Here is a 13,282-nt window from a genome sequence, read left to right on the forward strand (position 1 = left end):
GAGCCTCCGGGAATGTTTTTGCATGTTTATGTCTTTGGTTTGCAGTTGTGATAGGTCTATGTGAGACTGGGTTTGTGGAGTGTGTGGTTACCTTCTCCTCCTGACTGGTTTTGCCAGTACTGAGTTGAGAGAGCTCGGCCTCCAGTTTGGATAAATAGTTGCATCTCTCACATATATTTGTATTTCTTGGGGGGAGGAGGGGGTTGTCTGTGTACATGGGGCAGGTGTAACATTGCCTCAAGATTCCCAGATTCAACATGTTGTAGCTGGCCTTAGTGGATTTTATGTGTGGCCATAGTTTTTTGCCATAATACTGATCAGAGATTACTTCCCTTTTTGGGTTTTGCTCTATCATGTAGTAGCTTCCTCCTTCTCTTGCATGGTTTGGTAATGGCTGGGGTCCACCAGGCCAGATGCCTGCGTGTATGGAATTGGGTCTTGGTTTTATTTGGGATTGCATAATCCATGCATTCCTGAAAGTGTTCATAGAATGCATTTATAAAGGGTTCTGAGGTGTGGCCCATATTTTCCACAGGCACAAGGCCTTTAATGGATTCCACATCAGTTTGGAGGAGTGCAACATTAGCTTTACACATGTTTTTCACTGTGGTTTTCTGCCCAGGGGACTGGGGTCAGGATGTGAATATCCAGTGTGATTACTCTATGGTCTGATCTTACCAGTGAGGGATACACTTCTCATCTGGGCATAGAGTATCTATGTTGCTGATTATCACATCCAATATGCTTACCCCTCTTGTGGGAGTGGTAAGTTGTTCCTGAGCATTTTGGTTTATGAATTCTAGGAACCTTTGGTCTAGGGTGTTGGAGCTAGAATAATGCTCCCAGTCTATGTTTGAGTATTTTCAGTCGCCCAATATAATGTTGTTTGGAGAGACCTTGATATTTTCATGTGTTCCGAAGTAGGCCAAGTGTGGTTCCTGGCATTAGGAGGGTGGTCTGTAGCAGGCTACAAACTGGGAGGCAGTTTTAGCCACTGTTACTTGCCCGTGGATAGTCCATGCTGCTTCTTGTTGTGGTACCAACCTGGGGGTGTGGTTATCCTTGACAATTATTGATAGTCACCCTCCTTTTGTAGTTTGTTCCATGTTTTGGGGCTGTAAAGCATGGTATGAGGTGTAACCTGGTAGTGTTAGGGTGTTCTTGTGAGCCTTGACCCAGGTTTCTGTTACAGAACAGATATCAACATTCTCCATGCTGAGGAGAGTTTGGACTGCATGCATCTTGCAGTTTAGACTTCTGGCATTGGGTAGCATTATGTCTAGGTTTTTATCCCTTGTGATACCTATGGAGGTGGGTTTGTGTTTTGAGCCTTACCTATTCAAGGCACGGTGGGGGTGACAACAACCTTTGCCAGTATCCAAAAGGCCAGGAGTGATAGGTGCATGCCATCCCTAGCAGGTGGAGCATCATGTCTTGCTCAGCATGTCATCTCAGGCTGACACACATTGGATCCCCTTTGACTAACAGCAATACTTAAGCCAATTATTGTAATTGATCATCTTGTCTTCATATTGTGGCATCATGCTTGGTGAGGGTAGGATGTTAGTCAGGGTCATCAAGTTTGCATATACTACATGGTGTTACATTGCTTAACACATGGCAATCATGCCTCAGGTGGTGCTGCAGGGCTGTCTATGTTGGATGCACATACTACACTCCCTGTACATGTTTGAAAGCAGGTTGTGTCAACTTAGGCATCCCTTTTACTATATGCGTGAGTCAGAGAGAGGTATCATTTCCAGGGTTCCTACTGAGCCAGTGTATGTGCTATGTGTTGCCTCTTTGCCAAGGCCAAGGCATACTGGGCATGCCTCCTTCTGCCTACTGGGGCAGGCTCAGGTTGTTCCTCCTCCAAGTCACGCTCTGCCTGTGATTGGCTTGGCAATGGTGGGGGGCTGTTTGGCCCAGCCCTATGCTGGTCCTGCTGCAGCTGTTTTCGCAGAATCATATTATGTAGCATAGCACATACCATGACAATTTGGGTACATGTAGTTGGTGAGTACTGCAAGGCTCCACCAGATGTGTCCAGGCACCGGAACCGTGACTTGAGCAGCCCAAACACACGCTCGATTGCATTTCGTGTTTGTGCGTGTGCTTCATTATGGCGTTCTTGTTCAGGTGTGTGTACATTTCTGATGGGTGTCATCAGCCATGACTCCAGTGCGTAGCCAGCATCCCCCACTAAGTGACCATGTGGGATGTCCCCATTGGTAAATGTCTGGTACAGCTGCATCAAATGCCAGATATGGGAATCATGGTAGCTTCCAGGGCAGCCAGCACACACATTCATTATTATGCCCTGGGCATCACACATGACCTGGCAGTTGATGGAGGGGAAGCCCTTGCGGTTAATGTAGGCCCTACCCCGCTCACCAGCTGGTGCTTTGATGCGTATATGCGTGCAGTCTATTGCACCCACTATCTCAGGGTATTCTGCTATTTGCTGGAAGAGATGCATATTGCTGGCCAATACCTCACGGGAATTGGGGAAATATACATGATCACCGACATGTGCTGACATGGCATCCAGGAACTGGTGCAGTACCCTGGATGCTGATGCCTGTGATATCCCCATCATATCACCAGTTGGTCTCTGGAAGGTACCTGTTGCTAGTATTCTTAGGCCAACACATACCTTGGTTTCCACTGGGATGGGCTCCCCTCTGTTGGTTCTGTGTGTGAGGTGTGGCCTGCACAGCTCAACAATTTGCTGTAGGAGGTCTCTGTCCACTCTATAGTGCTCCACTATCTCCAGCTCATGTAACCCCTGGTGGGTGACCCTGGGCCTGTACACTCTTCTCCATCTCCTCACTGTGGGTTGTCCGGCAGCATTTGCATAGTCACCACCCTCAGCAAGTTGCATATGTCTCCTTATAACAGCTATAGCAGCCCCTAGCATTTTTGGTCTGAGTGAAGCTTTTTCAGTTTTCACTTCTAATAGCTTACTCCTCTGTTGCAGTGTCTCTTGAGAGAAACATACTGCACTGTTGTTTGCAGAGTTTTAAGTGCTGGGCTGGGCTACTGTTCTGCCTGTGTAATTGCCTGCTTCTGATTGTTTTCACCTGCTAGCTCTGCCAGTATTCCCTGCTAGCTTCCTACTATTTCTCCTGCTTCCTTTTTCCCTTCTGTTTCCTCAGGGGGGAGCGACACGCATTCCAGCGAAAACACGCTCACAGCGGCTAACACGCGCGCACACATGCTTAGATGGGCTACAATCTGCTTATTCGGGTTAAAACTCGCGTGCACCAGCGCAAACAAGCTTACATGTCTTTAAACAGGCTCCTACATGCTTACTCTGCCTTAAACGCGCGCACTCACGCTTACACGCGCACACTCTATCTTACTCGTGCCTACCAGCGTGCACACGCGCATGCACGCCCAGCAAGAAACTTTGGTGTTATCCATAGTGTACACCTTCCATTTCTTGGCTTTCCCATGCCTACTTGTTGACACTCCTCTTTCCATGATGTGTGACCGACATCTTTCACATGCCACTGTGCTCCAATGAGCTTCATTTCTTTCATACCTCCCCCCCTGTGATGTCACCTATCTCCTACGCTGTTACTCCCCCTTATCCTACTCCTACACTGCACGGAATGTGCTCATTTGCTATGTGACAGTACGATTCACTATCCTACCACTCATTTACATAGGATTGCCTACTAACGCTTAGTTACATGTCTTACACTCAGCTTCCCCCTTAGCAACCCCTACTCGGTGGCCATGTTGTTTTCAGCCTGCTATTCCCTTACATTGTAAATTCATGCTTTGCATAAAACCCACGTTTGTGGGTTTAAAATTTTTATTTTTCTGTTTTTTTGTAGCGCAGCCCGTTTGTGTGGCGCTGCGCTACGTTTAAACATTTTTTTTTTATTTTTGCATCGGGGTACGTTGCCAGTGGCCACATATTTGGCGATTGGCATGCTGCCTGGAACATTTGCAACCTTTATTTGGAGCTGACAAGGCTCCATTGTGTTATTTGCAGAACGGTACTCAGTTATCAACTGAGTACATTTCTGCAGATAACACGGCTCTTACATGGGCAGGTTTCTGCTTCCTGGATCACAAAATTACCTCATTTGCATGCCTTTCGGCTGCAAGTGAGGTAATTAGCATATCCACGCCCTGTCCGTGTAAGAGCCGTTTTAGGTGCTCTCTTACACGCACATACAGGCTGTTCCTGGATAGCGATGGCTGCATGGAGTCTTACACTACTCTTAGACTCCGTGCAAGCCATCGTGAATCCTGCCCATTGTTTTTTATAGACTTAGAAAGCTGCTAGAGTAACAGGATTTGTGTTAATAAACATTTTCTGAAGGATTTCATGTCTGAAACTCAAATGTATATCATTATTTAAATACTTAAATCAGCTCCTCACAGTGATTGCCAGAAAACCACATATTTTATGAAGAATAGACCAAAAATATGAGGCAAAAATCTGGATAGTTGAGAGGTATGCATGTTGTTCTAACTTTTGAAATGACTTGGAGTAATGTTTAAGAATTACCCATGATTTAGGGACTTTGTCCATCCATTATTTTTGGGGTTGCATCTGTCATAGGTTTGTGCTAGGCCATTTTAAGCCTAGCTAGTCCCCATGTGAGAATCAAACCCTGCACTTTGTATCTGTAAAGTAAACACCTTAACCATTATACCAACCTCAACCTCCCAACATCAACGCACTCCTGTCTTGTGGGCAGGTGTACATTTTCTGAATGTCCTTTCTCATTTTTATGTGTGTATGTGTGTGTGTGTGTGTGTGTGTGTGTATATATATATATATATATATATATATATATATATATATATAATCTGTTAACAGGCACAGTACACAATATACACTTATCTTACAGGATAGCAAGTACCAGCTACTATTTCAGCTCACAGCAGCAACAGCTGAAGCAACAACCAGGATGAGCAGATAGCATTATGATTAGTTGGGGGGAGCATACTTCTCAACTGTCTCTGATTTTGACTCAGTTTTTGGCTCTGTTCCTCTTAATCCCTTGTAAAACTGGTGACCTTTGAAGAAAGGTGGTGAACTATGTTTTAAGTAAATAATGACAATAATTAGAAGTGTAACCTTCTTTTACTTCAGAAAATGTATATTAATTCACAGCCTCTAATTTTGTCGACATCTGATGTTAACAGTACTAAAAATGTTCCTGATTTTTTTTCTGGATTTATCTCTGATTCATTTGAGAGCTATTGAGGGCACTGAGAAACTAAATAGGCAGCATGCCTACTCACAAGAAGAGCACTCGTTGACTTTTGTAATTAATTCAAGTGAAGATGTACTAACTAGGCACTCCAGCATACTATGAAGTATTGGATTAGCCATTACATATTACCTGAAAACACAGCCAGGACGAACCATTTTTGTTCATCTCACGTCAGCAACGTGTGAAAGAAACAACAGTCAGAAGCAGGAGACCGTAGCTCTCTAAAGAATTAGGGACAAATCGAGAAATAATCGTGGATAATTTAAAACAAACTAGTACTATTACCTTGAGAGGTTAACAGAATAAACAATGTGAACTAATATACATTTTCTGAAGAAAAGGAAGTATATAACTGTAGTTATTGTCATTAGTTAATTTACCAATTCTTCTCCAAACGTTACCAGTTTTAGGAGGGATTAAGAGGAACAGAACTATAATTTGAGTAAAAAAATCATGTATGTTCCTAAAAATCGGGAACAGTTGAGATGTATACAAAAGCCAGTCCTTCTTCTTCTGGCTTTTCCCGATTAGGGGTCACCCACAGCGGATCACCTGTCCGCTCACAATTGGCAGTGGAGTTTTACAGTGTCGAGTTGCCAGCCCGGCGCCCAACCTTCCACAGAAGGCACACAGCCACACACACTCATGCCTAGGGCCAATTTAGAATGTCCAATCCACCTACAGCATGTCTTCGGGATGTGGGAAGAAACCCAAACAACCACAGGGAGGACATACAGAGGGCACCCCCACCCGAGGATCGAACCAGAGAACCTCTTGCTGTGAGCTGGCAACGCTAACCACTGCACCACAGTGGCCGCCCATACAAAAGCCAGTTAACTGTGCAAAACGAGTCTATAAGAATGACATTGTTTCTACCACATTTGCACTCAGTTTCGCATGGGAAGCATTCTGTAGACTATCTGTAAACGGAGAAAAAGAAGCTTGTACCGCACACTACAAGACCACACACCATGAGCATCATGCCAACATCGGTATTTGTGTCAAGAAATAGCAACCGGTAACACAGCGGAGTGTTGAAATCACTCCAAGTAATGCGAGGTACAAAACAAGTATTTTTAAGTAGCATAACGATATGAGGTGTGATTGTTGATGACGTGAAAAGGTGGGCGAGAGCTGCTCTCTAAATTGTTTGGTGTAAAGTTTTTAACTGTGGGGTTGGCCTTTTAAGACTATTCCCTAGCGTGTGGTGGTGCCGTTGGCCCTTTAAGCGCGTTTTTAAGGGGTTGTAGGGGTGGGGTTTGAGTAGCGCCGTTCTAACTTTGTCTGTAAGGGATGTGAAGCTGTTGGATGTGGAGTTACTAACATCGTGGTGTTAGGCTTTTTCGGGATTTTGTCGAGCTTCTGTGCTGTAGTCGTTCAATGGAGTTGAGTTAGTCGGCACAAGTCATTTGATTTGAGGTAGGGTGCCTTTCTGATGTGACCGAGAAATATTTAAGGGATGGAATCAAAGATGTAGAACTGGAGATAATAGTTGTGTGATCAGAGTTGGATAGCTCTGAACGTTTGTCACGTGCAGCGCACATCAACCTGTTCTCCTTTTTTGTTTGTGAACAGCGGTATTAGCAGCTCTTCTGAGTGGACGACGTGCTGTTTTATTCCTTAGCTGCAGGGATTGTTTTATCCTGGTTTTCTCAAGGTTTACATTTCAAGAAAGAATGTTTGCCCCCTTTTGGATATTTTGCACTTGTTCATAAGAGTGCCGCCTTCTACCGTGTCACTTTCAATAATAATACTGTTGTCTTCTATATTTTACTTTGATTCTGGTACAGTTTTATGTGTATTATTAATACTTTCAGTTTATGCCTTTAAAACAGTTTTTTCTGCTGTACGTAGGTACACGTTCTGAAAGTCGGATTTGAAGGGTTTAAAGAAGAGTTATGGTACTATTAACAGACTAGTTAGTAATCACAATTTATTCTTTATTAATAACTTAGCTTTTCCGTGCGGTGAATTTAAATTGCTAGCTTCAGATTTCATTACTGGATGTCTTTTACAAGTACTCCTGCTACATTTAAACTGTAATGTTGACGCTGTAGAGACATCCCAATTAGCAGTCTTTGTCTCCCAACCCGTTGTACTGTGTGAGTTGAGCCCTTTTCCGTGTCCCCCTGATGATACGTATTGTTTTAGGGGCCTAGATGAAGAGTAGTGCTTTGTGTCATCTTGTTCGTAGTTGAATGAGCTGTGGAAGGGATTGGGATGGGGGAGCACTCCACTCATTCTCCTTTGTCGCCTGTTTCTGTCTGCATTCTTTCTTAAGTTATGACATTACTTTTCTGCAGGCTCGAGTCATACACTTATTTTTCTACAGGTCAGCATCTAAGAGGTACGATTTGATTTGGCGACTCTTCAGTAAAGTGGTATTGGACATACTATAGTTGACATTCAATTTTGAAAGCTTTCTTCATGTATTGAGAGTAGGGGCAAAGAAAGATTGGGTGAAGATAATCTTAAGCGTTTTGTATGGTCACAGCTAATCAAAGTGGAAAATGATTGCAGCAAGTCTTGCTGACTTTGAGCTGTGGCTGTTCAGTGCTGATGGTAAAACTGCTGAATCTGGATTTATTGGACTGATGTGGCTACATTACTTTTTATTTTTATTAACTGTAATTTTCAGTGTGGTGTTTCAGGGAGCTATACACGAATGAAACTTTGTTTTGGACGTTTGTGCTAAAGTCACTTTTAATCATTTCACTATTGTGCTTTTTGTTGGAAGTGTGTATTTAGGTAATTGTGAATTGCATGCAGATTTAGGTATAATGAGGAGGTAGGCATGTGTAATGTCAAATCCTAAGTGATTTTCGAGAGGTTTAGCTGAATTTTACACTACATTTTGTTTTCCTTGGGAATCCTGTGTTCTGTATTAGTTGCTTACAAACTTAAATGGTGTCGTCCTCTCTGTATTGTTGAGGAAAGTGCAGTGCTTCAGTTTTGTAGGAGTACAGTGTTTGAAAAGACAACCTGCGGTGACATGTAGTCCCAGTTTTTGTTTTTGTTTATGTTGCATGAAGGAGAAAGATATCAACACATTTTAAAGTAGCATTTGTTATAAATGAGGCCTGCAGATTTGGAGTGAATACACGAAAGTGATAGGCTGCTATTTTTCTGCAGAGTTTGAAGGTTATAATCTTTTAAATTTACAGCAGTAAGTAGATGGGTAATTGGCATCTTGTAGCATCTTTCATCTTATGAACTTTTTCAGTATGACTTTTTTTTTGGGGGGGGGGTTCTGTTTAATTTGCTATGTATCCATCAGAAGTGTAGTGTTCCAGACCCTTCTTGTTGTGTCTCACTGTTCTAGAATTGATTGCTGCCACATGCTTCTTTGAAATCTTGCCATGTAGTGTGTTGGAAACACAACTGATTTATAATATTGACAAAATAGCCAAAAAAAGAGGATTTGAGGAAGGGGCATGCCTCTAAAATTGAGTGATGCTATAATGTAATTTTGCACTAGTGGTAATTGTCCTGCGAAAAACCAAGTATATAGAGTGGCATAGATGCTGTTACAGTTATTTAAAGAAGAATAAATGACAATTTCAGATTGTGGAGATGTATCCCTGTGAGCATGTTGCTTTTGTCCAGCATGGATTAGAGTGATATTTATAAATGTATAAAGTTCTAATTGCTTTGATAAATGGTGCACCTTTTATAAGGTTGGAGGTTGTACTTGGGACAGAACTGCTTGCATCTTATAGAGGGAGCAAGGTGTGTCACTTATCACCCCCCCCCCATCCCATCTTGACATGGGTTCAGGATGTCACTTCAGCGTTTAGTCAATTTGATATCACCTAGAGCCAGTGTTAATACTGACAAGTGGCTATATATTTTTTATTTCTGGAAAGTCTGTTTACACTTTTTTAACTTTAGTAAAATTATCTGGTCTGAGGCCCCTTTCAGCTGTGACTGTGTCAAAGGCAGTTGTACAAAGGTAGTTGCACAATATCAATTAAGTAAACACAAAATATTGGCAAACATTAAAGTAGGTTACAGTTTGCTGTATTTTCTTGGCATGTTATCAAAAAATATATAGATAATTTCAGTGATTCTTATGACGTCCCACTGCATAAAGTGGGAATGTTAATGTAGTTTATACTTTGGAATTTAAGGTACTACAAAAGAACTTCTAGTAGGTAAAATAATAAATGTACTAGTAAGATAACTTGCAATAAGTAAAGGTAAAATCCCAAACTGTGTTATCTCTATACAACACAGTAGACTGTGTACTAAACACTACATGCAGGCAGAATATGGCAACTGTGCAGCTGATGGAGTTTGCCGAGCTTGTTAACATTTTTAAAGTATAAGATGAGTATATAAACGTCTGTTAATTTGTAGTTACTAGGCTTGCAGTCCAGTAGACCAGTGAAGTCCATCTCTAGTTAAGTGACTTGCTCAAGGTTACACAGTAAGCAAATTAAGGCTGTGGGAACACACACACACACACACAGGAAGCAGCACATTAACAAGTCAGTCTGCATAGTCTGTGGTAACTGCCAGACAGTTCGAGCTGAAGCTGTAAATTGTTTTTTGTATTTTTTTTTTTTTTTTTAGTTTGTATATTTCTTATTTTTTTTCCCCCAGTAGATGTGCTGCGGATTGTCATGCTTGTTTTGTGCTTTACTATATCTGTTTTTAATACATTCTAGGACAGTATTCCAGAATGCTGTGGTGCCCTTTTTTATAAAGGGTTTTATCTGAGACTGATGAACCAAATAGGAAGGATATTTTGTTTAAAGATATACCCATGACTGCATGCTCCCCAAAACATGTTTGACTGGCTACTCTAACCTGGTAGTTTATATTGCACTTATTGTGGCTGTTGTGGCTTGGATTGTGGCTGAAAGGGTCTCATGAAGGATCTGTTCACTAATTTAATGAATATGTATGCATGTATATACTTGTAAGAAAAGCTGTAAAGTTCTACCTATTTCCTTCCACTTGGGGAAAGATTCACAAATGAGTTGTACCCTCCATTGCCAAGTGGTATCGTGCTGTACCTAAAAAGTTAACCAATTTGTCCAGTAATGTACATCTCCACAAAAAAGCCCTTCAAATAATTTTCAAACCAGTATTTAAACTCTGCATATAGTTTTATGCTATGCTTTCCAAAATAACACTAAACTACAGCTAGCCTACAGATTCCCCTCATTTCGGTTTCTGATTCAGAACATAATATTCAACATAAGTTTGCTGTATCCCTTTTTAAAATAAAAAGTGTTTTGATTAAAACGAGGCAGTGAACAGTATTGTTTCTAGCTTATGCTGTCATGTAGTTACTTCATCAGCACAACATCCTTTATCCAAGTTACGCAACTGTTAACACTTTTGATAAGTTATGGACTTAATTTCCCTTTTGGGTTGAAAATAAGACTTTTTTTTTTTTTTTTTCTTTTAAACAATGTAATGTGAACACCTGATCCCTTTAGATAGGGATATGGAAGTCCTTTTCCATGGAAGAACAAATAACCAGACTGGAGAATCTGATCAGTGGAAGAAAATGAGTGGCACAGGGATAACATTTTGTACATGGTGATAAATGGAGCTGGAATGGAGGAGGCATACATAGGCTTTACCTCCTCACTTTTTCTTGGAGGAAGTATGCAGGGATGTGTTGGGGTCTCTGTCCAGAGCTCTAGCCTTGGTGGTGACTCTTAAGTCTGTGCTAAGAGCTGGTGCTATAGTTGGTGGGTAGGTAAAGAAGGCTGTGTCATGTTGGGGGGGGGGGGGTCATACCCCTGGCATTGCCACTGCATACTCTCCTAGTTGATTTCAGCCCAGTATATCATTGGGAGAGTGGGGTAGGGCTTAAGTGTTAAGCTAGTCCAATGCAGCTGTATGATTCTTTGCCTGGCCTGAGCCCACTTAGAGGTGGATAGAACACTGAGAACCTAGACACACAGGAGACGGCCTCTTCCTCATGTGGGTCTCTCTTCCAGCAGGGAGACCATTCCCTAGTAAGGGTTAAACTGGGGTGCTGATACTATGTTGGAATGCACAAGGACAAGAATATTGGGGAACTAGTTGTAAAAGAAACCTTAATTCGGTGGTGGTGGTAGTAATGTGAAAAAACTGAAGCCGCAGTGGTAGCATTGTCGCCTCACAGCAAGAGGTTCTCCCGTTAGATTCTCTGCTGGAGCACCTTCTGTGTGGAGTCTGCATGTCCTCCCCGTGGTCAAGTGGTGTTAGAAAGACGTGCATGAATGGGCATGCCTTCGTTGAAGGTTGAGCATCGGCTGGCACCCCGGCACCATAAAAATCTACGGAGTTCCACTGTGGCAACCCCTAACCGGGAAAAGCCGAAAGAAGTAGTAGTAATGTGAAAAAAAATATGATGGTCCCTGCTCTGCTCGAATCCCAGGCAATATCCCAGTTCTGTAAGGTACATCAACACCACCTACTGACATGCCTTTTCTGTCTTGGGCTGTAAACAACTACAGGATGCAGTTTAATGCAACATAACAAATTGCCTCTGTGTTCACAGGTTCAGGCTGAAGTTGCAGCACACTTAACTGAAAGAGCAACCTGTACCTGCTTTAACATTCAATTTTGCAATATTTAGTAATGATTTTGCCTCATCTGTGATGACCTCTCTGTGGCCAAATTGCTAAACTATTTTTAGTTTATTATTTGCAGTAGTGCTTGGTACATCCAAATTTGTTGTACTGCACATTGCACAAGCAGGAAACCTTAGAAGTACAAAGTAAGCAATTTACTGATAACCAAGTGTTATAGAAAATTGGGAAATGAGGCAAAAGGAATTGAAACACCACCAAAAAAAAGTAGAAATGGATACATTTTGGAGAAGTCTCTGTGAACTTTCTGTGGAGCATAACACAGATGTTAAATAGAAGTAAAAGTATACGAAATTCAAACGGGATATAAAATGTGATGAAGTAGGGACCAGGGAGATTGAAATAAGTTTAAAAAAGAAAAAGCTCCTAATCGGAAAACTCCAGGACGGGTGCAGTACCTAATCTCTGGCTAAGTATTTCTCTTCCTGCAGACCAAACCTCCAGAATCTTCAGCCCTATTCAAAAATAATCTTATTCGGTACCTCAAAAGATGCTGGCTTTGTCCTTGCTCCACCCCATCTCTTCCCCCTTTCTTGGCACACCCTTTCTCCTCTGGGTCTAGCCAAAAAACCCACTAAATAAGTAAGGATTAGTTCTTCTTTGTAATATAAGCTGTAAAGATCCAAGTGTTGATACATACAGAAGTAGAAATAGTTTAATGTTTGTACTAAACCTGGAAGTGTATTTTTGTATATAGTGTGTGTGTGTGTGTGTGTGTGTGTGTGTGTGTGTGTATATATATGTGGAGCTTTTCTTGCCGGGCCTCCACTGAAAATCTGACCTATATCCAGTCAGACTATCCCGGTCAACAAATGTAAAATAAATATTTACATCTTTACATGAAGATTTAGCCATGAGCACGAACTGTTTGTGCTCACCCTGACTGGACACCAGCTTGGTTAACTGTAAGAAAAAACGTATTCCTACTTCTACTTGAGGGAATCTTCAAGCAATCTTAATTTGTTAGACCAGTAACATGCCTTCTGACGACGTATAAACTATACACTGGAAATGATGTCGACAGAGTTTTTATAGTCCTTTAGTAAACTCAATCATGAGTATAGAATAAAAGTTAAAGAAAGTCCTATGGAACAAAGGATCGTTTTGTTAGTCTTAATGGAGAACTATAAAAAAAAAGGTAAGTATGGCACGGAGAGGTAGACTATATTTTATTATAATAGTAATAAAAAATATTGGACAGTGTCTTTCATTCCTGGATAATGCTTAAAAATGTATAATGCTTAAAAATGTATAAGATACACTCTACACTTATCAACTACATTAAAGCAACAATGAAACAGTGGCAAACTGCTTTGCAGTTAAGCCATGATGGACAAATTATTATTCCAGGGATAAAAATTCCAAGGGGGATGTCACTGCTGCCATTTTGTCTTGCCCGTAAGCCATTAAGTTGTCTACTTAACAGGTTAGGGTGTGGCTACA

General features: G+C 41.6%; 1 protein-coding gene across 1 annotated transcript in view; it reads left to right on the forward strand.

The window, feature by feature from the left end:
* The first annotated feature begins 6,480 nt into the window (after positions 1-6,480).
* PLXNB1 (plexin B1) overlaps positions 6,481-13,282 on the forward strand; it is a 3,809,096-nt gene continuing 3,802,294 nt past the window's right edge. Inside the window, exon 1 of the mRNA XM_044078026.1 lies at positions 6,481-6,662. The gene's annotated coding sequence lies outside the window, so the exon portion shown is untranslated. The remainder of the gene's footprint in view (positions 6,663-13,282) is intronic.

This window comes from Protopterus annectens, chromosome 7.part0 (assembly GCF_019279795.1).
Source record: "Protopterus annectens isolate FY-2018-M chromosome 7.part0, PAN1.0, whole genome shotgun sequence".
Taxonomy (NCBI): domain Eukaryota; kingdom Metazoa; phylum Chordata; order Ceratodontiformes; family Protopteridae; genus Protopterus; species Protopterus annectens.